General features: G+C 34.6%; 1 long non-coding RNA gene across 1 annotated transcript; it reads left to right on the top strand.

Annotated features, from left to right (window-relative positions):
• The first annotated feature begins 16,083 nt into the window (after window positions 1–16,083).
• LOC118355545 (uncharacterized) lies at window positions 16,084–23,671 on the top strand. The gene is made up of 3 exons (XR_004818236.1): window positions 16,084–16,286; window positions 16,392–16,510; window positions 23,514–23,671. It is a non-coding gene; the product is annotated as an uncharacterized LOC118355545 (long non-coding RNA).
• Window positions 23,672–25,363: the final 1,692 nt, after the last annotated feature.

Genomic DNA, 25,363 nt, shown 5'->3' with positions numbered 1-25,363 from the left:
TATGTTTATGTATGTTTCCTTTACATTCATTTTCTTTATTCTACAAATTTATCAATGCCAGTTTCAATCTTAACGTGGAAGTTTCAAACATCTTAAAAATTGAAAATTTTAATAAACATCATAAATAGAATATAGTATTTGGTTTCTGAGAAGATGAAGGCTTTGTGTAAGCACATTAGTAAAAAGACACACTAGAAATTTGAATTACTGATTCTAATATGAAAACTTTCAATCACAGAATTTACTACAGTTTTCTCTTCTTACATAATGAAACTTTAGCTAAATTGCAAGGAAGTCTCAAAAAGGGTCACAAAACTTTGAGTTTATATTGGCATTATATAAATGTGAGTTTGTAATGACAAAAATACCATTCCTTCAGTCACTTCTACTTCTGTCTGGACAGTGATAAATTTAGTAATTTGCTTTACTGCCATAAAAACTGATTTCTAGCTGGGATCCTCAACAAATGCAACAGTAATCATAGATAGATGGACAGATCAATAGATATACAGATGGATATACTATATGCTACATATATAATATGTATTATACACATATAAAATACATATGCATACATATGACAGATTAGATTTTTAAAAAACCAAACATTTTACTTTCTTCTTTTCACTATTTGAAAAGTATAAATAGAAAAATGTAATTTTAGATGCTTCATGCACCAAGTAAATATTTGTTATTGTTATTACCAAAAGCAATATCATATAGATAATTTGTTGTTGATTAAACTTCCCGTTGGCAATAGATTTTGATTGAGAACAACAAAATGGAACCAGCAGATGCAAACCCATTGATTTTTGGCAGCTGGAAGTTGAACAGCTGAAAGACATGACATTTTAAAGCAGGGATGGAAGAGCAAGAATATTTGGCACACAAACATTTGCTTTCTGAGTCACTAATGCATACTATAAACACAATATTAGGATTGGTAGTGGCACAGTAACTATATATATCTCAGTGTTACCCTTCTGAATTCAAACTCAACTCAATATTTGCAAAAATTACATAAACTACTTGAAATATCTCTTCTAAATGAATTTTAAAACATAGAAAAATAAGTGCCATTTTAAAAACCCTTAGGTTTTGAATTCAGCTTACAAAGTACACATAGGTCTCAAGGTTAAATGTTTAGGAATAAAATTTCGATGTTTAGTAATGATAATAAGCCTAGTAACAAATAATGCTTTAGAACATATAAAACGTTGCCATGAAACTTATTAAAGGAATATAGCCACTGTATTATTTCTTACTCAGTGTTTGATTAATTCTCATTTAATATGTAACTCTTAAAATCAATTACTTGGTATCAGCATCTAGTAGATCAGAACAGAACCCTAAAGTAAGGACAGGCAAAAGGCATGCTAGCTGACAGTCCTGAGACTGAAAGAAGAAAAAAAAGAAAAAGCTATCCTGAAATAATATTATCATATAGTAAAAAGATACAGATTGTTAATGAGACTACTGAGTCATCAAGTAAAGTCTGAATTCTAGTCAGTTCAGATTATGAACCAAGAGAGGACATAATGGAAAAAAAAATTATTAGAAAAAAAATGACCAGAAAAATGTGTAAAATGTCAAAAAACAGTAAGAGGGCTCAAACAGATGAAACATGATGTTATATGAATCACATTTTCCCTCATTGATATTAGTAAGATTAGATGTTGCTATATTACCTCATGTATTTGGCAATCATTCATTGCACACAGCAGAGAAAAATCTCCTTGTGGACATTTAACTCTCTCCCATGTATCTCACAGTCTAAAGTATGGAACACATACAAAAATATGAATGTGTATATAAATGCATATATATGTGTGTGTACCTTACTCTACCCACATTCATATACATGTATGTGGACCTTATACCAAATTGTGAGATATATGTGAAAGGGAATTGTAGAGGAATAAGTAAAAAATATTATCACAAGGAAAGTAAAACATTACTAGGGGCCAAAGGAAAGAAACAATTGCTTTACAGAGTAAGTAATGATTAAGTTGGGTCTCAAAAAATTGCATTTATCACAAGGACTATGTAGGAAAGTATCTTACCATCTTTAAGAAATCACTTTTGGAAAACTTTAAGTACTGAAAGACTGGTAAAAAGTTTGAGTATAGACTTTATTCTCTAAAGGCAAGGGTCCTCACATTTTTGCTATAAAGAGTAAGATAGTAACTATTTTAAGCTTTGCAGATTATATGGTCTCTGTGCAACTACTCAGCTCACATTATTTCAGGATAGGCTGGGATGTATCTACTACCTACCATGCACCTGCCCTCCTCACACTGATAGGATCCCAACACCTCATTACAGACATCTTCACCATGGATGCTTCCCTCACCTAGCTTAAGCTCCTATATTCTACACTAGGACTTACTCAACCCCATGGACACTCTCGTCACTACACTTTGGTTCTGTCACCCCATGCCATTGCAGTTCTCTCATATGAATGACCTCTTCTTCCAACTCGGATTTAGGTTCCTATTCTGATCTACCATTATATTTTGATGCTCTTCTCACCCATTCTAGCTCTGATGATAGATACCAGGGTGCCCCTACGTAGACATGGCAGCCCTCTTAACTCTGCTTAGATTGACCCCCCTCATCAGACTGTTGCTTTTCATGGACATTATTTTTATCTGTCCTCAGTTTCCTCTGTCCTGGCCTTCTTGGGACTCCCTCCTCACATGCTTTGGGCCCTGAACCCATGGAGATGGAGATTGGTGAATATGCGGAGAGAAAACAGACCATTCAGTATATTAAACATGATGGGGACTAGGTTTTTTATGGTTGGTGAGAAGAGTTACAAATATATACATAGTATAAAAGCACCTTCTCCTTAATAGTTATTTATAATGGAGGGAAGACCAGGTAAAGACAAAGAAAAGACAGCTATCTCCAAGCCCAGGAGATAAACCACAGAGGGAAGCAACACTGCTAACACCTTACTCTCAGACGGCTAACCTCCAGAATTGTGAGAAATTTAATTTTTGTTTAAGCTACTCAGTCTGTGGCACTTTATTACGGCAGCCATAGAAGACTACTACAAGAGTTATGCCAAAGGTACATAGCATTAATCTAATTGTAAGGAAACATCAGACAAGCCCAAACTGAATGACAATCTACAATTAAGTAGCCTATAATTTTCAAAAGCAGCGAAATCATTAAAACCTCAAGCAGTTTCATGTTTGCAAACAAACCTTTGCTTAGCTCTGCTAAGGGACACTGTCAGCTGCCTGAAGTCTAAATTTATCAGGAACCGTAATTTAAGCCCTGCAAAGTCGGGGGAGAAAACTTATTTTTCCAACAAACACAGAAGGAAGATATACTCAGTCTTTCTTCAGAACCCCCTCCCCTTTTTAAGATTTTATTTATTTATTCATGAGAGACACACAGAGAGAGGCAGAGACATAGGCAGAGGGAGAAGCAGGCTTCATGCAGGAACCTAATGTGGGACTCAGTCCTGGGACTCTGGGATCACACCCTGAGCCGAAGGCAGACGCTCAATCACTGAGCCACCCAGGCGTCCCAAGAACCCCCCTTGAATTGCCCTCCATCAGACAGTAGGATCCAGGCCAAAGAACACATCTTTTTTGGTCAAAGTTAGTGCTTAAATGGCCACAAAATTTCACTAAATTAAGAAGAGGGGCATGAGTTGAGAAGAGAAGAAAAAGCAAATAAAAAGGTTACTTTATTTTAAGACTACATTCATGAGAATTTTTGCTTTGATGAATTACAGTAATTGTCCAGAAACCTAAATTTTTTGAGTAAAGATATTGCCAAAAACATCAACTTCCAACACCCTTGATCAACTCCTAAAGCAACTTGCAACCTCTGAGCTCACAATTTTCCCACAAGTAACAGGCTGTAGAAGCCATACCCTGATACACACTCCAGCGGCACATGGGTGGCTCAGTTGGTTAAGTGTCCAACTCTTGATTTCAGCTCTGGTCAGGATCTCAGGGTCGTGGTCTTGAGCCCTGCATTGGGCTCTGTGCTCAGTGTGGTGTCTGCTTGAGAGTCTCTCTCTCCCTCTCTCTCTGCCCCACCCCCCACTCTCTCTAAATAAACAAATCTTTAAAAAAGGGGGGGGATACACACTCCAATGTCATTTGATGCATAATGAATAAGTAAAAAAAAAAAAACAAAAACAGAAAGGAGTGTTGAGAAGGATGGGACTATTCCCTAAAAACACTTATCTCTTTCTTCTCAGTAATAATGTTCCAAATTCTGGGCATATAGCCAGAGACTATGTTTCCCAACATCCCTTGTCACCAGGGATGATATGATCATATGGCTAACTTCTGGCCAATGGGATTTCATTGGAAGTGATGAGAGCAAGTCTTCAGAAAGAAGATGCTTTCTTTCTTTGTATGTCTCTGTGTGTGTGTGTGTGTGTGTGTGTGTGAATAGCAGAACAAAATAATTGTCTTTTGCTAAGCCTCACCTGCTTCAATCAAGAGGATATTTATACCATAAATGTTAAAGCAAAATAACAAATAAAATAACAATAATAATAATAGTCATGATATGAAGGAGGAGAAGAAGGAGAAGAGGAAATTGTCATCATTTCCTTAAATGACTTCATGTAGTAGAATAACCTACCTAATCCTGATAGCTCATCTGCATCTGGACTGTTCCATGAGCAGTGAAGAATGCAGTATCATTTAATATTATCACTATTACAGTTTAGTCTTGGTATCAACTAAAAAAAAGATCACTATTCAGAGTAATATTGATTATAGCCAATACATTGATTCATTACATGTTATGTACCAAGCATTCTGCTAAATGCTTTAAATTAATCATTGGATTTTTCTCCCATTAAAAATCCTACAGGTCTTATACTACTAACTTCATTGTATAAATGAAGAAACAGAGTCTCAATAATGTTTTCTATAATGTGCCAAAATTGCCAGAATTCATTAAAAATAAATAAGTTGTAGAAAATATTTTTGTTGGAATATTTTGTCATTGTTACATAGCTACAAAACACATGTGAAAATATTTCAGAAAAATATTCCATTTTATTTAAAAATAATTTATAATTGTATGTAGAATATGGATACAATTATCTAAAACTCTTATCAACTAAAAAGGCTTATGAATATAAAAATACCAACTATATACTACATACCATATAAGAAGACATTGATTTTTGTGAGTTGTTGAAGCCTAATTTAAAACACCACCAACATAGGACGCCTGGGTGGCTCAGTGGTTGAACACCTGCCCCTGGCTCAGGGCATGATCCTCGGTCTCAGGATCAAGTCCCATATTGGGCTCCCTGCCTGGAGCCTGCTTCTCCCTCTGCCTACGTCTCTGCCTTTCTCTGTGTTTTCATGAGTAAATAAATACAATCATTTAAAAACAAAACAAAACAAAAACCCACCACCAACAAAAGAAAAACTAGTTCATTTTTAAAAATATTTTTTTATTTATTCATGAGAGACGCAGAGAGAGGCTGAGACAGAGGTAGAGGGAGAAGCGGGCTCCATGCAGGGAGCCCTATGTGATATTCGATCCCAGAATCCTGGGATCATGCCCTGAGCTGAAGATGGTCATAGACTCCCAATATGTAGTGTCTCTAAATCATTATTTGACCATTTATTTATTTTTGGACCCTAGTGATTCAGTATTTATTAACTCTGCATGTAAATTTATTGATTCTGTCTGAAAACATTATACTATTGCTTTCTAAACATTTAGTAATATTAAAACTCTATTTATCTTAATGAGTTTTTAAAACTGTCTAGCAATTCAAGGTTATTGTATTCCTATAGCATGTTTTATGTTCTAGGAACTGTGGAGACATATATAAATGAGACACACTTGAATGATATGAGGTTACAAAAATAGCCAGTTGTTAGGATTCACTTCCACAAATAGCAACTAAATTTTTTTTTTGAAAATCTGTTGTAATTTAATGTAGAAAGGAAAAGCTAAATGCATAAAATCTGATCTGCTTCCCTTAGTAATAAGTACTTTTAAAAATTAGGAAGTGTGTGATGTTGTAACATGGTATTTCTATTTAAAATAAATTCAGATAGTTGACAGAATTTTTATAATATGAAGCACCTTGTCTTGTTTTAATATTTATTTATTCATGAAAGACACACAGAGAGGAAGAGACATAGGCAGAGGGTGAAGCAGGCTCCTTGTGGGGACCCTGATGCAGGACCGGATCCCATGACCCCAAGAATCATGACCTGAGCTGAAGGCAGACCTCAACCACTGAGCCACCCAGGCAGCCCGAAGCACTTTGTCTTTTTAATACTCAATGTATATAATTTTGAAATTCATGTACCATAAGTATAGTAAATTTGTTTGAATTTCACAAAGTTCATCTATAAAAGTAACATAAAAGCAAACAAAAACCAATTCATATGGGCAAAGGAAAGAGACAACTAAAAGAACTTAAAACGACAAATACACTTTGAAAGATAAGCAATTTAGTAGCAATCAAGGAAATGTGAATTAAATAAATAGAAAAGTCAGCTTATCAAACTGTGAGAGATAGCACTAAACGTTCATACATATGTTGTGAAAAATTCCCTTTCATGCCAGGTGTTTGGAGTAATTAATAGGCACAACTATTTTGTAGGATAATTTATAAAGATGGATGATAATTATATATTGACACAAACATATTTAGTATGTGAATATTGGTTTGGGATTCACATAACTAAAATAGAAAAGACTTAAAATAATACTAAGGACTTGCATGAATAAAATATGGCACATTGATAAGGACATATTAGCAGGATTTATAATACTGGTTGTTTTCATAAAAGACTTCTTTTTGGCATCTTTAATTATTTTCAAATATTCTCATGTGGATATATATTCTATTTTTACTCAGAAAAAGTAGTGCATAATATTTTAAATTTGAATTTAAGGTAGTAAGGAATCCATGGAAATACTATGAAGGCTCTCCGTGCTTATACCATATTTCCACGGTCATGTTATTTAAAGGCATAATCATATTAAGCATAGAAATAATCAAAGAATTCTGTATAAATATGTTCTGTATTTTAATGGTTAAGATATCTGTAACGTGAGCCTCTTTTCAGCTGAACTCCTATGAATGTATTGAAGGTTTGTTTTTTATAATTAATAATCATGGGCATTTTGGACCCAGGAAAAATATGTCTTATTCTTCACAGAACCAAGAATCATATAATGAATGTTTGGTGCCATTTTATGAGTAAAACAAATAGACTATAAACTTCTCTATACCATTGACAAGATTTTGTATTTTCTCCTAAGTATTTAAAACAAAATCTGATTCATTACACTCAACAGATAGTTATACTTTGAATGAATGAGTCAATAACTTTTTTTCAAAAAAGTTAACATTTTAGCTCAAGAGCAAGAGTTGAGTTAAAATTTAGCAAAATGAAGAAAATAGTTTATATGCTTAGCCACTAAAATGAACCTTTTGGAATTTTGTAAGCACTTTTTCAAAACATTGTTTGCTTTTATCAAGTGCAATTTTCAGAAATAGTATTTTTTTGCTTTGGTCATAATTTAAAGCCTTGGAACTACAGCATTTAAAAGAAAATACAGAGAAAATAAATGTTTATATAATGGCCACTGAATGCGAAATTCAAGACCAACAACCATTAAAAAAGAAATGAGAGTAAAAGAATGAAAAATAGAATACCGTACAACAAAAGCATTAAAAGGTTTTTCTTTCAAAAAATGCTTGGAATACAAATACTGATATGTGTTTCATGAATGTTATCTTTGCATTTTTAAAACTATGTTTTATCCTTAGTGTACAATGGGATCATCTTAGTGTGTCTGAAACCACACATTCTAATAGAATAGAATGGAATAGAGTATATATTTCAGAGTTCATCACTTTTAGAAAGACTAAGCATTATTCTTTTTGTTTCAATTCTGTTTGCCTGTTTGCCTGTGTGTGCAAGTGCCCCCTTTTTTTCTTGTTGTAATTGCTTTTTACAGTAGGGCATGGGCCAAACATTTGAAAGTCACTGCTTTATCTCATCACAACAAAATTATGTATTAAATGCAATCACCATTGACAATTTACAGAAGGAAAATTGAGTTTCAGATCTGACACTAAGATTCTGCATGTACAGCAGGTCTTGATTTAGATTCTTGACTTTATCTAGATAATCTGCTCTTTCACATATTTTCTGGTTATTAATCTCTTTCTTTCTCTCTCTCTCCCTACTCTTCTCCAATTTATAATCCATAATAATTTTGCTCTATTCTTCTGTAGCAACTTCTGGGGATTCCCATCTTTTACCCAAAAAGAAACAAAAATATTTCTAAGACACGCATAACCTCTCCTATTAACAATTCAGAAATCTTATATCTCAATAGATTTGTGGTTTTCTCTTTGAAATTTTTATGAATTTAGGTCAAAGATCTCCTCCCTCTTCTTCCAGGGTTCTAGCAAAATCACATCAACACATGAATCTTTTCTTTTCTTTTCTTTTTTATTTTTATTTTTTGGATTTATTTATTTGAGAGAGAGAATGAGGGAGTGGGGGGAACAGAGGGAGAGAGAATCCTTAAACTGACTCCCCCACTTAGCATGAAGGTTGACAGAGTTGGATCTCAAAACCTTGAGATCAAGACCTGCACTGAAATTCAGAATCAGCCACTTAACCAACTGAGCCATCCAGGTGATCGAACACATGAATTTTTGCACATACACTCTAAAATCTACCTAAAACATCTGTTTAGAACAGTATAGCATTTTAGATATTATGTACAGAACATTTAGGAGTTAAAAAACAGATGTATTATAAATGTGTTGCCAAGCTTTTTAAGAACTTATAAAAGAAATACCCAGGGGATCCCTGGGTGGCGCAGCGGTTTGGCGCCTGCCTTTGGCCCAGGGCGCGATCCTGGAGACCTAGGATCGAATCCCACGTCGGGCTCCCGGTGCATGGAGCCTGCTTCTCCCTCTGCCTGTGTCTCTGCCTCTCTCTCTCTCTGACTATCATAAATAAATTAAAAAAAAAAAAAATTAAAAAAAAAAAAAAAAGAAATACCCAGGAGAAACAAGCAAACAAAACCCCCAAACAAGATGTTTCTAGAAACCAGAAGATAAGTTAGAAGAAGAATGAATGCAAAAGATGAAGTTGTCTGCTCCAGAGCAAAAGCCTAATGCACATATGTGAGGTAACTATGTGAGGTAATAGATGTGTTAATTAACTTTATTTTGTGGTAATCATTTCACAATATGTATGTATTTCAAATCACCATGTTGTACATCTTATTTCATTTTTTGTACATTTTGATTATATACAATTTTGTCATTTATGCCTCAAAGAAGCTGGGAAAAAAATAATTTGGGGCCCTGTAATTCTAAGAGGAAACTGCACATTAGTCCTAGAGCCAGAAGAAGTCAAAAGGCAAGCTGGTGATGCAAAGAACTGGAGAAACCTAATGCTAAAACATATATAAATGATGCTTTATTCTATTAGTCATCTTGCATGCCCTACTTCATTTGTTGTATAAGAAACGCAAATTGTTTGAATGGTTTTGCTGAAGGAGAGTTAACATGCATATATTTAAAGTATACAATTTGGGGGCACCTGGGTAGCTCAGTCAGTTAAGTGGCCAACTCTTGGTTTCAGCTCTTGGGATGATCTCAGGGTCCTGCGAGTAAGTCTTGCTAGGCATGGAGGCTGGTTAAGATTATCTCTCTCTCTCTGCATTCCCCACTCCCACTTCTCTTTCTCAAAATAAATACATCTTAAAAAATAAAAAAAAAAATGTACAGTTAAGTTTATTAATAAATGTATAAAACCATCACCACAATCAAGATAATGAAGCAATCAGTCACCACCAAAAGTTTCCTCATGCTGCTTTGTGATTTCCATATCCATCCAGCCACTCTTCACCTCCATGACTACCCCCTCAAACTCTCCACCCCAGTTATCAGTTACCACACTTCTATCTCCTATTTTTACAGTTTAGTTTGCATTTCCACAAATGTTATGCAAGTGAAATCATTAATACTAATATCATCTTTTTGTTTGGCCGTTTTTACTCAGCTTAACTATTTTGAGATTGATCCATGTTGCTGCATGTACCAATCTAAAAAAAAATATGTCTAAATAATACTGCATCATACATACTATAATTTTTCAATTCACCATTTAAAAATACTTACATTGTTTATAATATTGACTATTAAAAATAAATTCTTTGTAAAATTTTGCACAGCAATTTTGTATGGATAGTCTTTCATTTCTTTTGAGTAAACCCCTAGTAATATAACTTCAGCCTTATGGCTATTATAGGTTTATCTTTTATGACACTCCTGTTACCTTATCCCTTACCCCAAAGTGGTTGTACTGTTTTAGGTGTATGAGCACTCTAGTTGCTCTACATCTTCACTCTTACCTGGTATTTTGTTCTTGTTAATTTGAATGTAAACTATTTTAAAACATGTACAATGGTACCTCAGTGTGGTTTAATTGACATTCCCTAATGGCTAATAATTTTGAATGGATATTACTGTGCTCATTTGTCAAATGTATCTTCTTTGAAATATCTGATCAAATCTTGTGCTCTTTTAAAGCATTTTTTTTTTTGTTTTCTTATGCTTGGATTTTGAGAAATCTTTATATATTCTGAATATAAGCATTTTATCAAATTCATCACTTGCAAATATTCTCTCCCACTCTGTATTTTGCTTTTTGCTTTCTTAAGAGTATTTTTTGAATAGCAAAAGTTCTTAAAAACTTTTTTAGAACAACTTATCCTTTTATTCTTTTAGTGATTGTGTTTTTTGTGTCATATGAAAAAATCCTTGCTTAACAAAAACTCACCAAAAAATTCCTATTATATTCTAGAAGTTTTATAGTCATGGTCCATACATCATTTGTTGAAAAGACTATTCTTTGCCCACTTAAATGTATTTTGCACTTTTGTCAAATATCAGTTGATCATATATGTATGGGCCTATGTGAACTCTATATTCTGAACTATGATTCTAATTCTGAACTCTATATCAATCTATTTTTTCTGTCTTTATGATATTACCACATTCTATTGATTACTGTAACTTTATAACACACCTTCCAAATTTAGCATTTTGTGAGACCCAAATGCTGGCAGACTCGATATTCAGGAAGTGCGTGTATTTCAGTTTGAATCCTAAGGCAGGACAAAAGGTAATGCCCTAGTTCTAAGGCAGTCAGGCAGAAGAATTCTTACTTGGGATGAGGTCAGTCATTTTGTTCTATTCAACGGATTGGATGAGGCCCACCCACATTAGAGAGAGCAATCTATATTTTGCTCAATCTAACAATTTAAATGTCCGTCCCATACAAAAACCCAGAAACACCTTGAATATTGCTTGATAAAATATCTGGGAACCCTGTGGCCTGGTCAAGATGACATGTAAACTTAACCAACACAACTACTATAGGTCCTTTGCATTTCAATAGGAATTTCAGTTTATTTCTACAAAAAGTCCTGCCGGCATTTTGATTGGGATTGCATTGAATCTAAAGATCACTTAGAAAAATATGAAATAATAAATATATTGGGTCAACTTGACCCATAAACATTTTCTATCTCATTATTAATTTTGGTCTCCTATAATTGCTTTAAGATGTTTTGTACTTTTCAATGAATAGTTCTTGGAATTTTTGCTGAATTATCTCTAAGTAGCTTATATTTTTATTATTACTATAAGTGGTATCACCCATTGCTGATGTTTACAATTTGTGTCTTTTTCCTCTCTTTTCACATAAGTTTGGGCAGAGGTTAATAAATTTCATTGATTTTCTAAAAAGACCAAATTTTGTTTTCATTGAGTTTTTTGGTCATTGTTTTCTATATCATTGATTCCTACTCTTACCTTTATTATTACTTTCATTTGTTTACATTTTGGTTTGTCTGCTTTTATTTCTCTAGTTTCTCAAGGTAATATCTGCACATATTTATTTGTAATCTTTATTCTATTTTAATTTAGATCTTTACTGCTATAAATTCCCCTTTATGTTTAACTGCATCCAATACATTGGGTACATCGTGTTCTTACTTTCATTGAGTTCAAAATATTTCTAAATTCCCTTTTGATTTTTGCTTTGACCTATGTATTATTTAGAAAAATGCCATTTAATCTCCAAATGTTTGTGGATTCTCCAGGTGTCTTTCAATTATTGATTTCATTCATTCATTCATTCATTCATTTCATTCATAGAACTTACTTTGTATTATTTGCATCCTTTTGAATTTATTGAGATTTGTTTTATTGTGAATGTTCTTGATGAATGTTTTCAGTGCACTGGAGAAGTGTGTGCATTTATGTTGTTGGGTAAAGTATTCCATAAGTGGTTCAGTTCAGCTCCATAAGTATCAGTTCAATTAACTTATTTAATAGTTTAATTTTTTTCAAGTTTTTAAGGTTTTTCTATTTGTTCTGTTATTCTGAGAGGAGTGTTGGAATCCGTGAGTACTATCATAGATCTGCTTATTCTCCTTTCAGTTTTATAAGTTTGTGCTTTAGTACTTTGAATCTTTGTTATTTGGTTCAGAAACATCTATGACTTTTGTTTTTTCTTATTTTGTTTTGATGCATTTATCTTCCTATCATTGTACAATTACTCTTTAGCCCTGAAATCAACTTTGATTTTAATAGAACCACCCCTATTTTCTTTTGAAAGATATAGCATGGCATATTTTTCCATTATTTTACTTTTTTTCTGTGTATACTCAATGCAGTTTTCTTGTAAGCAGCATTTAGTTGGGCTTTGTTTTTATTTTTGTTTTTTGTTGTATATGTCAACTTCTGTCTCTTTAGCTCATTTTGATTTTTTTTTTTATATTGCTGGGCTTAAGTCTTCTATTTTTCTCTTTGATATGTACACTATCCATTATTGTTCTATTTTTCTTCTTTGACTTATGAGTTGTATTCTTTTAATTCTTTTTAGGATTTACATACATCATTAATTTATCATACCTTACTTGCAAGTGATACTATGCTACCTTATGTTTAATATAAGAATCTCATAACTTTGTACTTCCATTTCTCTCTCCCCAGATTTTGTGATTTTTGTTTTTATTTATTTATTTTCTTTACTTTTTTAAAGATTTATTTATTCATTAGAGACACAGAAAGAGAGAGGCAGAGATATAGGCAGAGGGAGAAGCAGGCTCCTCACAGGGAGCCTGATGTGGGACTTGATCCAGGACCTGGGACCATGCCCTGAGACTAAGGCAGACACTCAACCACGGAGCCACCCAGGCGTCCCTTGATTTTTGTTTTTAATAAAAAGGAAAAAAAAAAGGGGGGGGGGATGGCTGAGTGGCTCACTTATTGAGCATCTGCCTTCGGCCTAGGGCGTGATCCTAGGGTCCTGGGATTGAGTCCCACGTCGGGCTCCCTGCATGGAGCTCCATGCAAGAAAAAACAGAAAAATGAAAACCAAGCTCATAAAGAACAGATTAGTGGTTATCAGACATGGGGATTAGGGGTGGGAGAAATGGGTAAAGGGGGTCAAAAGGTACAAACTTCTTATATAATAAATAATTCACAGGGATGTAAGGTAAAGCATGGTAAGTACAGTTAAAAATACTGTATTACTTATTTGCAAATGGGTAAAAGTGTAGACCTCAAAAGTTCTCATCACAGAAAAAAAGTTTTTTTTCCTTCTTTTATATCTATGTGAGGCAAGGTATGTTAAGTAGATCTTGTGGTAATCATTTCACAGTGTATACAATCATTGGATCATTATGTTATACACTTAAAACTAACGTTATATGTCAATTTTACCTCAACTAAAAAGATAATTTTTTGAAAAAAGTGAATAAAATTCTTTTTTAAGGGTTTATTTGTTTATGAGGGGGAGTGTGTGTGTGTGTACACATGCATGCCTAAGGGTGGAGGAGTGGGGGGAGGGGGAAGGAGGGAGGGGCAGAGAGAGAGAGAGAGAGAGAGAGAGAATCTAAAGCAGACTCCCCACTGAGCATGAGGCCCACACAGGGCTGGATACCAAAAAAACGAGATGACCTGAGCCAAAATAATGAATCGGACACTTAACTGAGCCACCCAGGTGCCCCAGAAGTGAATAAAACTCTGACATACGCTATAAGGATGAGCCATGTAGATATCATGTTAAGTGAAGCGAGCCAGATGTAAGTATAAATATTTTATGACATCACTCATATGAGATACCTAGAGTATTGTTGAACACACAGACACAGAACATAGAACAATGGTTACCAGAGCCTGTTATTAGTGGGGATAAATGGGTACAGGATAGGATGATGAAGTTCTGGGGATGGAAAATGGTGACTATTGTACAAGATGCAAATGTACTTAATGTCACTTAACTATATACCTAAAAATGGTAAAGAAGGCAAATTTTCTGTTAAGTATATTTAGCCACAGTAAAAAGTTATGATAGATTAGTATTTGAAAGATACTCAGGGGTCCACACTCTAGAGCTGCATGAAAGTTTTAATTAGAGCTTCAACTACGTTTCATTAAATCTACCCTGGAGGAGTCTTTAGCTGGCATATGAAATGACAGACATATGCTTTCTTTGGTGAAGTGCATGGTGTTCCTACCATGGGAAGCACTAGAAATTCTGTGCAGACCTCTATTCTGGGTGCAATAATTTGGGAAACCTATAGTTCTCTTGTGTGGCAGTACACCCCTGAATTCTTGAGTACTGCCACCTAGAAGCAAGTTCTATTCCTGATCCAACTAAAGGGATGCTTAATTCTACAATAGGATATTGTCATATCTGGCCCTATAATGAACCTCTCACACGAGATTTTGGATAAAGTTCCTAAATGCAAGCCTTGGCACTTCACTGAACTTCAGAGGACAAGTAATATGATTGGTGTATATCGCCTTGCCAATAAATATGAGTGATCATTCTAAAAAATAAGTAAAAAATATCCAAATTTGAAAATAAGGTAAAATATGACAATATAATTGTAATAGACCACACTAGAACATTATCTAACAAGCCTGCCTAAGTGAGTGACGCTGCCTCATTCTGCAAATACACAACATTGAACAATTGCTTGGGGCTTATGAAGTTTATAATTCTACAAAACTGATAAAGCATGATGTGTTTCTGTCCAGTACAGAGAAGATATCCTCAAAAGCTTAACAAAAGTTAATTTTTTATTATGTATTGAACTCACTTCACTGTTCCTTTTCTTCACTATATGAAATGTCAGCTCTCAAATCCTCTTTTGAACTAGATTTGCATCCTGCTGGTTCCCTCATTAAGTAAATGAAATTCTGTTACATGCATTTTATTTGTTTGGGCATTATGTTTTTAACATTTTGAGAATTATAACTGACTCTTATGGAAGTCCCACTGAGATGTTACATTCACTGGATTGGAAAACAGCTCATGGTTCAAGGAAATCACAAGTGCAACTTTGAAATCTCTGACCTTCCTGATCATGGAGTCCTTGCTGAGTTGTGGCAGAGAAGGACTTAATATTAGAGTCTTCATATGTTAATGTCTCATGACCCATGATGTCTTTATCTTTCAAAAATTATAAAATGCAAAACCTATAAGTAATAATGAAGCACTGGTTAAAAGATGATTAATGCCTCATTATCCTGTTTACTACCTTGCAAAGAGGAATCTGAAATACCTAGTCTGGCTAGGTCTGGAGTTCATCACAGCAATCTTTTATCCAATTGATTCTGGCTGTGATACACAAGAGCTTGGTTCTTGTCTCACAGAGTCGAAGAATGACTCTCTTGGACAACAGAGTCAGGGAAGCTATAGACGTTTATTAAGCAGAGATACAGAGAAAGCTCTCAAAAGTGAGAGGGGTCCCAACAGGGTTGCCACTGAGGGCTTTTTTGGTCTTTTTTAGGAAACTGACCAGGGAACTTGATAGATTTCTTGTCAATATCAGGGTAGATTTGTAAATATCATGTCTATATTTAGAACAGACATAGCGGACTTGTAACAAACAAGATGTTTCTTTGTAAATAACATGAGCACAAACAGGTGTTCCCTTCTCTCTGGTTAGTATCTCTTCCATAACATTTCTCTACATCTGGGATTTCTTAGTAGCCATTGAAGGAGATGGTCCATGTTAGGGATACTCCCTAACACTTTGGAGCTAGAGAGCCTGATTTATTTTTTTCTGTTTTTACTGTCTTATCTCTGTTTTCTTGAGATGCATAGGAGCCTGACTCTGGGGCCTTTCCCTTATCTTTCCCTGCCTAGCCCCGTCTGCCCCTAACTTGTTCTGACGTTAGTTGGACATCTATCTTTTTGGTTTTGAAACAGGTATATTGTGTGAGATGCCAGTGTTTCAATGTCAAAATCTGTGAAAGCTTCAAAAGGTAAAATCAAATAATAAACTTTTAAGTGTCTGTGTTTCTTTTGTTTCAGGAATTTCATAGTGTGGAAGGTTTAAATTCACAGCGGGGGAGAAAAGTAGTAGCCCACAGGAGACCATATGTCTTACAGCTGAAGAAAGGGTGAAATACATAATACATGATATATTTAGGGTAAGTAATTAGCCTTTCTTAGAGGTCTGCCCACTTGAAAGGGTTTGTGTGTATGTTGTGTGTGTGTGTGGTGGGGCGGTTGTTAGTCTATTTCACCTCACAGGAGTTGTTTTTTCTTTGTTTCTTCTTTTTTTTTTTTTTTAATCTTTCTGTGCCTCTATTATTTTCATCTGTAGAGAAAGTTGTAAAACAGGTTGCAAGCCCTTTGTGATTTGAGCATCTTTTCTGTAAAAGAAAAGAGGCTTTATTTCTTGTTGTGTTAGTGTTAATGTGACATCTTTTATTTGTATATAACACATTAGATTATGAAGTTTCTTAACTTTAAAGAAACTCTTATTCTGATCAGCTAATAAAGAATAAATGTTTATATAGAATTAATGGAAATGCTCATATAAATCTAATATCTAATTTGAGTATACAGAAAGGAAAAAGCTAAACTTCTAGTAGTTTAAATAGGCTAGACTTTTCAGAAAAATGCCCTCTCACAGAAGCTGCTAATATAGTCACTAATTTTGAAAATTTTGTATGGAATATAATAAAAGTGCATGCTTAACATTTTTCAGATTTTTTTTTTTTGGGGGGGGGAAAGCCTAGTTAATGAAAAATTTCCTAAACTAATGTCAGCCAGATGACAGAATAGGAAGTCCCAGCCTTGAGATGCCCACAGAAATCCCAAATTAACAACAGAGCAGCAGAGTAGAGATTCTCCTCCTGGCTTTGAAGAAGATGCCATGTTGTGGAGTTCAGTGGCTAAGACCCAAGGAGAGTTTCAAGGAGCTCAGAGTGACTCCTAACAATAGCCAGGAAAAAAAAGGGGGAGGGGGAACCTCTGTCCCACAGTCACAAGGAACTTAATTAAACTAGCAATTGGCACGAGTTTAGGAAAAGGCCCCCAAACTTAAGTTAAGATTTCAGTGCTGGCCAGGCAGACACCTTGATTTTAGCCGGTGAGGCTGAGCAGAGAACTCAATTAAGAAGACCCAGACTCCTGAGTTTTAAAAACAGAGATAAAGCTTTGTATTATTTTAAGCAGGAAAGATGGTGGTAATGTATTATGTTGCAACAGAAAACTGATACAGGATACATGCTATATCTTTCTTGCTTGAAGAAATGTAAATAGGTATTGTGATTATAGGGAAATGTACTGTATGGACTTGTGAGCCATGCTGATCTTATGTATAACAAATGAAATTACACTTTTCCAAATTTCCTCTAGTCTGTAGGAAATAGAATGATTTCAATTATAAGTGTAATTAATATGGATAATCAGGGGATGCCTGGGTGGCTCAGCAGTTGAGCATTTGCCTTCAGCTCAGGGTGTGACCCTGGGGTTCCAGGAACAAGTCCTACATTGGGCTTCTTTCATGGAGCCTGCTTCTCTCTCTGCCTATGTCTCTGCCTCTCTCTGTGTCTCTCATGAATAAATAAATAAAAATCTTTTTTAAAATATGGAAAATCAAGACTATAACAGAGAGAATGATTATTAAAGAAATACAATGTATTTTTAAGGGGTGTGTGTCTGTATGTGTGTCTATGTTTTAATTAGGACTGTGGTTTCTGGGATCCCTGGGTGGCACAGCAGTTTAGTGCCTGCCTTTGGCCCAGGGCGTGATCCTAGAGACTCAGGATCGAATCCCATGTCGGGCTCCCGGTGCATGGAGCCTGCTTCTCCCTCTGCCTATGTCTCTGCCTCTCTCTCTCTCTCTCTCTGTGACTATCATAAATAAATTAAAAAAAAAAAAAGGGCTGTGGTTCCTTTATCAAAGGAAAAAAAGATTATCAAAAAAAAAAAAAGTTTTCTGATTATCTTAAAGTAAAAATGTGTGGCTATTCCAAAAAGTGAAAAGTATATATATGTAAAAACATAAATTTGCAATGAATACGGAAAGTGGTAAAAGGTTTGACAGAAAGTGAACTGGTTGTATTTTGGTTTAAATACCTGCGAAAATGAGTCTGAAAAGAAATAATATGTTAAATTTTGACAAAGTTGGCTCTGTTTGGATGGGCTTATTCATTTTTTTTTTTTTATTTTTGGATGGGCTTATTCAAAAGAAAAGTAAAACCTTATGAATTATTTACTACTAATTGTTATATTACTGCAAGACTACAATTTTTTTCCTCTTTGTAAAATGACAAATTGGAATATTCATTTGCTCTTAAGGAGAGGTAGTGTAATCTGCCCAGGTGTGAAAACTTGCTGTCATACTAGAATGACTTTATATGCTTTTATGTTGAATCTGTCTTGCCTTTAATTATTTAAAAAATTACAAATGACAAATTTCCTGACACTTTAAATAGTTTAAAAGTCCTTATAATTATATTACTTCTGCTATATTTTTGAGTATTGTCATTCGAAGTAAATGTTGCCTGATCTAAAAGAATAGGAATTAATTATGTAGGATTGAGTAAACTGATGAGAAAAAAAATGTGTTTTTAAAAATCCATTATAGCTAGAATTTTGGACATTTCATTATCTGATAGATCTATAAAGAAATCTTTTCTCTTTCTCCTTGATACTTTTCCTCTCTTGTTTGATTTATGTAAAGATTTCTGTTATCTTTGTAGATTAACAGGTAGACTTTAGAGCCTTAAGGTGGGAGTAGACACCAAAATTAGAAACATACTCCCTTCTGGAACTGTAGTCCAGTAAACATTTGAAAAAGTTACTGCCTGTGCTCAGTATTTGACATTCAATGAATAAAAAAGTCTGGCTTGGTTTTTCTTTTCTTTCATTTATTTTCTTTTTTTCTTTCTTTCTTTCTTTCTTTCTTTCTTTCTTTCTTTCTTTCTTTCTTTCTTTCTTAATAAATCTTTTTTTAAAGGTTTGTTTATTTATTTATTTATTTATTTATTTATTTATTTATTTATTTATGATATATATAGAGAGAAAGAGGCAGAGACACAGGAGGAGGGAGAAGCAGGCTCCATGCTGGGAGCCTGACGTGGGACTCAATCCCAGGACTCCAGGATCGCACCTTGGGCCAAAGGCAGACACTAAACCGCTGAGCCACCCAGGGATTCCCTCTTTCTTTTTTTTAAACTGCTATACCAGTTCTTATGTTCAGTGGGAGGAAAAATAATGTTTTGTTTATTTGTTTGTTATTGAGAAAATCATCAGCCACAACTCCTGTCCTCTAAGAAATTCAGATTATTTAAACTTAAAAATCAAATCTCTCTCATGATGGCACTGAGTGAAATCTACCCATCATGGAGGTATGCCCTTCCATGAGAAAGGACAAGGGCATCAAATTATTCTCTGGTTTTAGTTTCCTTTTTTTTCCAAATCTCAGAATAGGAAGCATATGTCCTTACAATGTAGCTCACATAGACAGGACTTCCCTAACTATAATAATTATTATACTTTGTTTTTACACTTTAAAATTTTCATTTTCAATCTTTTAATTACTTGTACTCTTCATTAGACAAGGGCTTCGTGAGAGAAATGCCTTCATCTATTTAAAGGCCATTCAGCAGGATTTTGCTGTTTGTATATTAAAAAAAGATTCCCCCATCTAGGAATGGATGTTTTGAGGGTCAACAGTCTACTCTTTTTAAACCATTTGCTCTGCCAACTTCTGCCCAGATGCAGTGTGGTTTTGCAATTATCAGAGCCTTTTAAAAAAAATTGTATAATCTAATGGGCCCCTAGGCTTGTTGCTTCTCCTCATCTATCAAAGATCTATCCTGGGAAAGATAAGTACTTTTTAAATGTATTTAATCAATTGAATGGCTTGATTATGTTAGGTCCTGATAAATGGTGTTTCCTCCACTCAGTAAGAGTACTTTAGTTTTATGCCATCTTAGGTCAGAAGTAGTTGGTGTAGTGGTGAAAAAAATAAACTTGGAGCTCCTGAGTCCATTATTCCAGTTATATCACTTACTAACTGTGTGACCCTGGGAAAGTTACTTAACATCTCTGATTTTTAGTTTCCTAATAACGTTAAATGGCACTAACAATAGTAGTTATTCCATAGAATTACATGGGAATTAAAGGAGAGAAAAGGAGCTTGAGATAGTGCTTGTTATATAAATATGCTATTTAAGTTATCCTATTTTTAGCATCAGTAACAATCCTATAAAAATTCATTGCTTAATTACTTAGAAGGTTTTGTTTACTGCATCTTTCTACATATTCAAATTTCTTAAAGGAGAAATTTCTTTGTGGCATCTGTTCTAGGAACAGTGTTATTTCTGCTAAGAAATGGATTGTTACCAATTGATCATTTTTGTACTGCTTTGTATTGCTGCTTGAGTATTCAAAACCAAACCTACAGTCCCATTTGTAGCCAATTAATACTATTTTACAACATGTAATTCATATACTTACATAGTTTCTGTTTTTATTTACCTTTATTTTTTATAAAGATATTATTTATTTATTCATGAGAGATAGAGAGAGAGAGAGAGGCAGAGACATAGGCAGAGGGAGAAGCAGGCTCCATGCAGGGAGCCTGATGTGGGACTCGATCCTGGGACTCCAAGATCACGCCCTGGGCTGAAGGCAGGCACTAAACCGCTGAGCCACCCAGGGATCCCTATATTTACCTTTAGATTGTATTTTTTTTTTAATCTCAAATTAGTTTAGAAAATTGATGTTTTATATCAATTATATTATATAACAGTTATATTTACACGCTGTCATAGAGTGCTTACTGTTATATTGTCTTTACAGTACATATATAAGGAACCATACGTTTTATGGAAAATGTCTGTTATAAACATTACCAGCCTGAAGTGGGCTATATAAGGAAAATAAAAATTTTCCTTTGAAAGTAAAAACAAGAACAAAATGACAAACAAAAACTCCTGGTTATTCTAAAATCATGGTGAAATTTTAGTATTTGATTCAAAATTGCTCGAATATCAGAGCCATTAATGGTTCCTAGAAATGCTATTAAAATTATCATTATGCAAAGACTAGAATAATTGCTATTTTCCTTGTTATTAAACAATTGCTTGGACTTCTTTAAACAATTTCTAATTGGCAATAGTTTAGAAATATGTTAATAGCATTCTGATTTAATTATAACATGGGAAATGTAGTGTTTCTATATTCTGAATTTAAATTTTCATTTTATTTTAATTGGGATAGAAAACTGAGCTTCTAAGGTATATAATTCTGAGTTTTTTTATGCAGCAGAGAGCTTTCAGTATTATTTTTCCGCTTTACACAATCTTCTTAAGGTCAAATACTTGTTGGGCCATTGAATTTTAAGATACTTTCTGGAGAAACTGATATTAGCAAGTTTAAAGTAAATTTACCAGAGTTCCTAGATTCCTCCCAGAGTAGGTATCTTAGCAAGTAAGGGTTATAAGCCTTATTCTTTCCTCCATTCTCTTATCAAAAATCCTCATGCTAATACCCATACATGAGAGTAAAAAGAACCCTTTTACTGGCCTAGGTAATTAGAACCCAAGAAAAACTGCAGGAGGGAATAGTCTTGAGCCTTTTTACTTTTTCCCCCAGAAATCATTTTAGGAAAAAAAAAAAAAAAAAAAAAAGGAAGTGAGGTCCCTGAAATTATTGCATAATCTCTATGGTGCTGTGTTTTCTTGTATCTTCAGGAGAAATGCTTAACCAAAAGGTGAACGACCAAAGCAGAAAACCTTTATGCTGCCAATCCCCTTTGATAAACTGTGGGATTGAAGAGCCGGAGGTCCCTTCTCTAATTTAACTTTGATAGATTGGTTACACTGTGAAAGGATTTCAGTCTCTAATGGAATTGGAGAATATGAAATGGAGCTTCTCCGTTATATGCCCTCAGCAGAATGGGATTTGAGAACTGAAAGACCTGGGGTACCTGGGCTCAGTTCATGATCCAGGGGCTGGGGATCGATCCCTGCACCAGGCTCCCTGCTCAGTGGGTTGCTTGCTTTTCCCTCTCCCTCTGCCATTCCCCCTGCTTGTTCCCTCTCTCTCTCTCTCTCTCTCTCTCATAAATAAAATTAAAAAAAAAAAAGAACTGAGAGACTGATTTACATTCAATGCCTAACTTACAGAAGATGGATAACTGTCCCTTGATCAATGAACATCCACCAAGAATCTCTCCCCATCCTCAAGCCAATCAACTTTGTGCTTAGACTCTGGCCGGATTGTCTTTCTCTGCACTGCTTGCAGATAAACCCTAGATAAGCTTGCCTATAGCTTGCTACAGCATGCATTTCCCAAACTGCAGTACCTCTACTATTCCTGAAAAGACTCAATTTCTGGCTCAATTTGTGGCAAACTCCATTTGCCTCCTTATTTAGGTTGACGACATCGTCATATTGTATTACTTGCTCAATGTCATAAAGTGAGTTATTAGTAGGAATCTGATTATAATAATGTGATCTTTCATCAAGTCAGTCTCTACCAGTTGCTTTCTCTTACACAGATGATGCCATTTGTCTTGCAAGGATTGGGGACAAATATACCAGTTTACCAAGTTAATGACATACCTCAAAACTTGAGTTTTTTACTTTTGATGATAATGATGAATTACTGTTAGACCTTAAGCAGCCAAAATTAAGAATCAAGCTTAAACTCTAAATAGGTACAGTGATGAGAAGGATGCTAGAGAACAAGAGATCAATAAAGAGGCCATTCTCATGGTGCAGGCAGGAGTGTGAGAGAGTTTCACCAATGATAGAGATAGGCTAATCATTTGAAATGGAAAGATTAGGTAAGCATTGGGGAGATAAAAACCACAGGCTTTGGGATTGAACCTGAGGGAGAGGAAGACCTTGAGAATAATACCTCCAGCTTCCATCAGAAGTGAAGAATTACGGACTGAAAGACTGCCTTCACATTTACCTCTGCTTCCTTAACCTTTTGAAGGCTTCTTTCTGCTTCTGGGTCCCTGATTTGGCCCTCACCCAGGCACATCCATAGAGGATCTCTTTACTCTTAGAGCATTTACTGAGAAAACTTGTACTTGAAGATGTTTTTCTCTGCCCTTTTGAGATAGAAATCATTTTAAGAGTCTCATGCCAGTTTCCTGATCCAAGGCTGTCTTTCTCACAGACCTGAGAACCTGCTCTTTGAAATGTAATCACCAAGGAAAAATCATCCCTATCCCACAGTCACCCTGGGAGGACAGGCCTCTACCTCTAATTTGCAGAACTACCTCTTGTGATAAAGATATGAGAAGTTTATTTTCCCTTTGGATAAAGCAAATTGGTTAACACAGATGGTAAGCCCAGTTATTCTGTTGGTCTTGTTATTTTGTCACTCTATCTCCACCCTGACATTTGCTTCTCTAAACCTATATTGATTTTTATCTCAGCTAACAGTACCTGAACTAACAGCTCAGTAAAGGTGTATTTTTCATTTGGGGAGCTCAGTTAAGACTAAGCATTCCATAAATACCTGCCTTCTCAGCATCAGTGTCTATCTGGTCATCTAGTACAAACATTGAATTTTAAAAGGAAAATTACATTAGTTTTTTTGGGTTACTGTAATCAGGTACCACAAACTGGGTAACTTAAAATAAGAGAAATCTGTTGGTTTTACAGATCTAGAGGTTAGAAGTCCAAAAACATGGTATCATCAGGGCTCTGTGAAACTGGCAATACTGATGTACCTTGGCTTATAGATATATCACCCTAATCTATTCCTCCATCTGCACATGGCCATCTTCACCCGTATGTTTTCACACCATCTTCCCTCTAGTAAGTGTCTGGGTCCAAATTCCCCTCTCCTCATAAGGCATCAGCCATATTGGACTAGGGATTGCTCTATTCCAATACAACCTCTTTTTAACTAATTTGATCTGCAACAATTTTCAAATCAATTCACATTCTATGGTACTAGGGGTTATTGACCTCAAGATATCTTTTGGGGACAGAATTCAACCCTTAGCAGAGATTAAAAGATGATACCATGCCTTCATATTCAAAGCACTTAATTAAGCTCTCAGAATACTTACACCTAATCACCCTCTGTTTATCCTGGATACTTTAAAACTTGATGGAATTTTCCAACAAATTGGGAAGCACAAATATCAAGTCCTTTTATTATAAAAATCTCTCAAATATGGATATTTTTGGGAAAACATCTATACTAGCTACTACTTCTCTTTGTATTTTGGTGATAGTTTTGATTATTTTTAGTAACTATTAAAGATGATATAAAAGATATACTTGGAAAAATATAACTTTCAGGTTTGATTATTTTTAGTAACTATTAAAGATGATATAAAAGATATACTTGGAAAAATATAACTTTCCTGAAATGTAATTCAGAAACTACCACTTGGTGGCAAGATAATGCTGCTGTTAATGTGCTTAACAGTGACCTAAATACTTGCTCTTTTGCATTATACATTCTTGATAAATTTGAAATACTTTTGCAAAGGGAGTCAGGCTAAATCATAGGTACTCTCTCTCTTTTTTTTAAGAAAATAATTTGCATAATGGAAGTGACTCTGCTAAAATACACATGTAAAATCCAATTCAAATAATGAGTTAACTTGATTATCATTAAAATGATAGCTAAAATGAAACATGAAAATGAATAAGAAAATAATTATTTCACAGATATATTTCATGTTTGCATGTTTCTCTAAAATTCTAGCTTAAGATGTGGTGTCATAAAATATGTTTTGATTCTAATTCATTAGGTTGAGTATAATTATTCAAACCAATAGTTATATTTATCTCCTGGTGGAGCTTTAGAATGCTACCCTGTATTATTGAACTGTTGCCACTTTTTACCGGAATTAATGAAGCTTCTGGCAGAGCAAATTGATTCCCTATTTACTTTATCAGTGGTGTGATCTCACAGTGTTATACTTGGAAAATGTACAAGACTTGCTTAATGAGTCCATGTTCATTCTGAAAGGAGCATAGAAAGATATTATATGGTCATAAAGA

The sequence above is a fragment of the Canis lupus genome, chromosome 8, assembly GCF_003254725.2.
Source record: "Canis lupus dingo isolate Sandy chromosome 8, ASM325472v2, whole genome shotgun sequence".
Taxonomy (NCBI): domain Eukaryota; kingdom Metazoa; phylum Chordata; class Mammalia; order Carnivora; family Canidae; genus Canis; species Canis lupus.
Note: the sequence above shows the minus strand (reverse complement) of the source record. Positions and strands in the feature narration are given on the sequence as shown.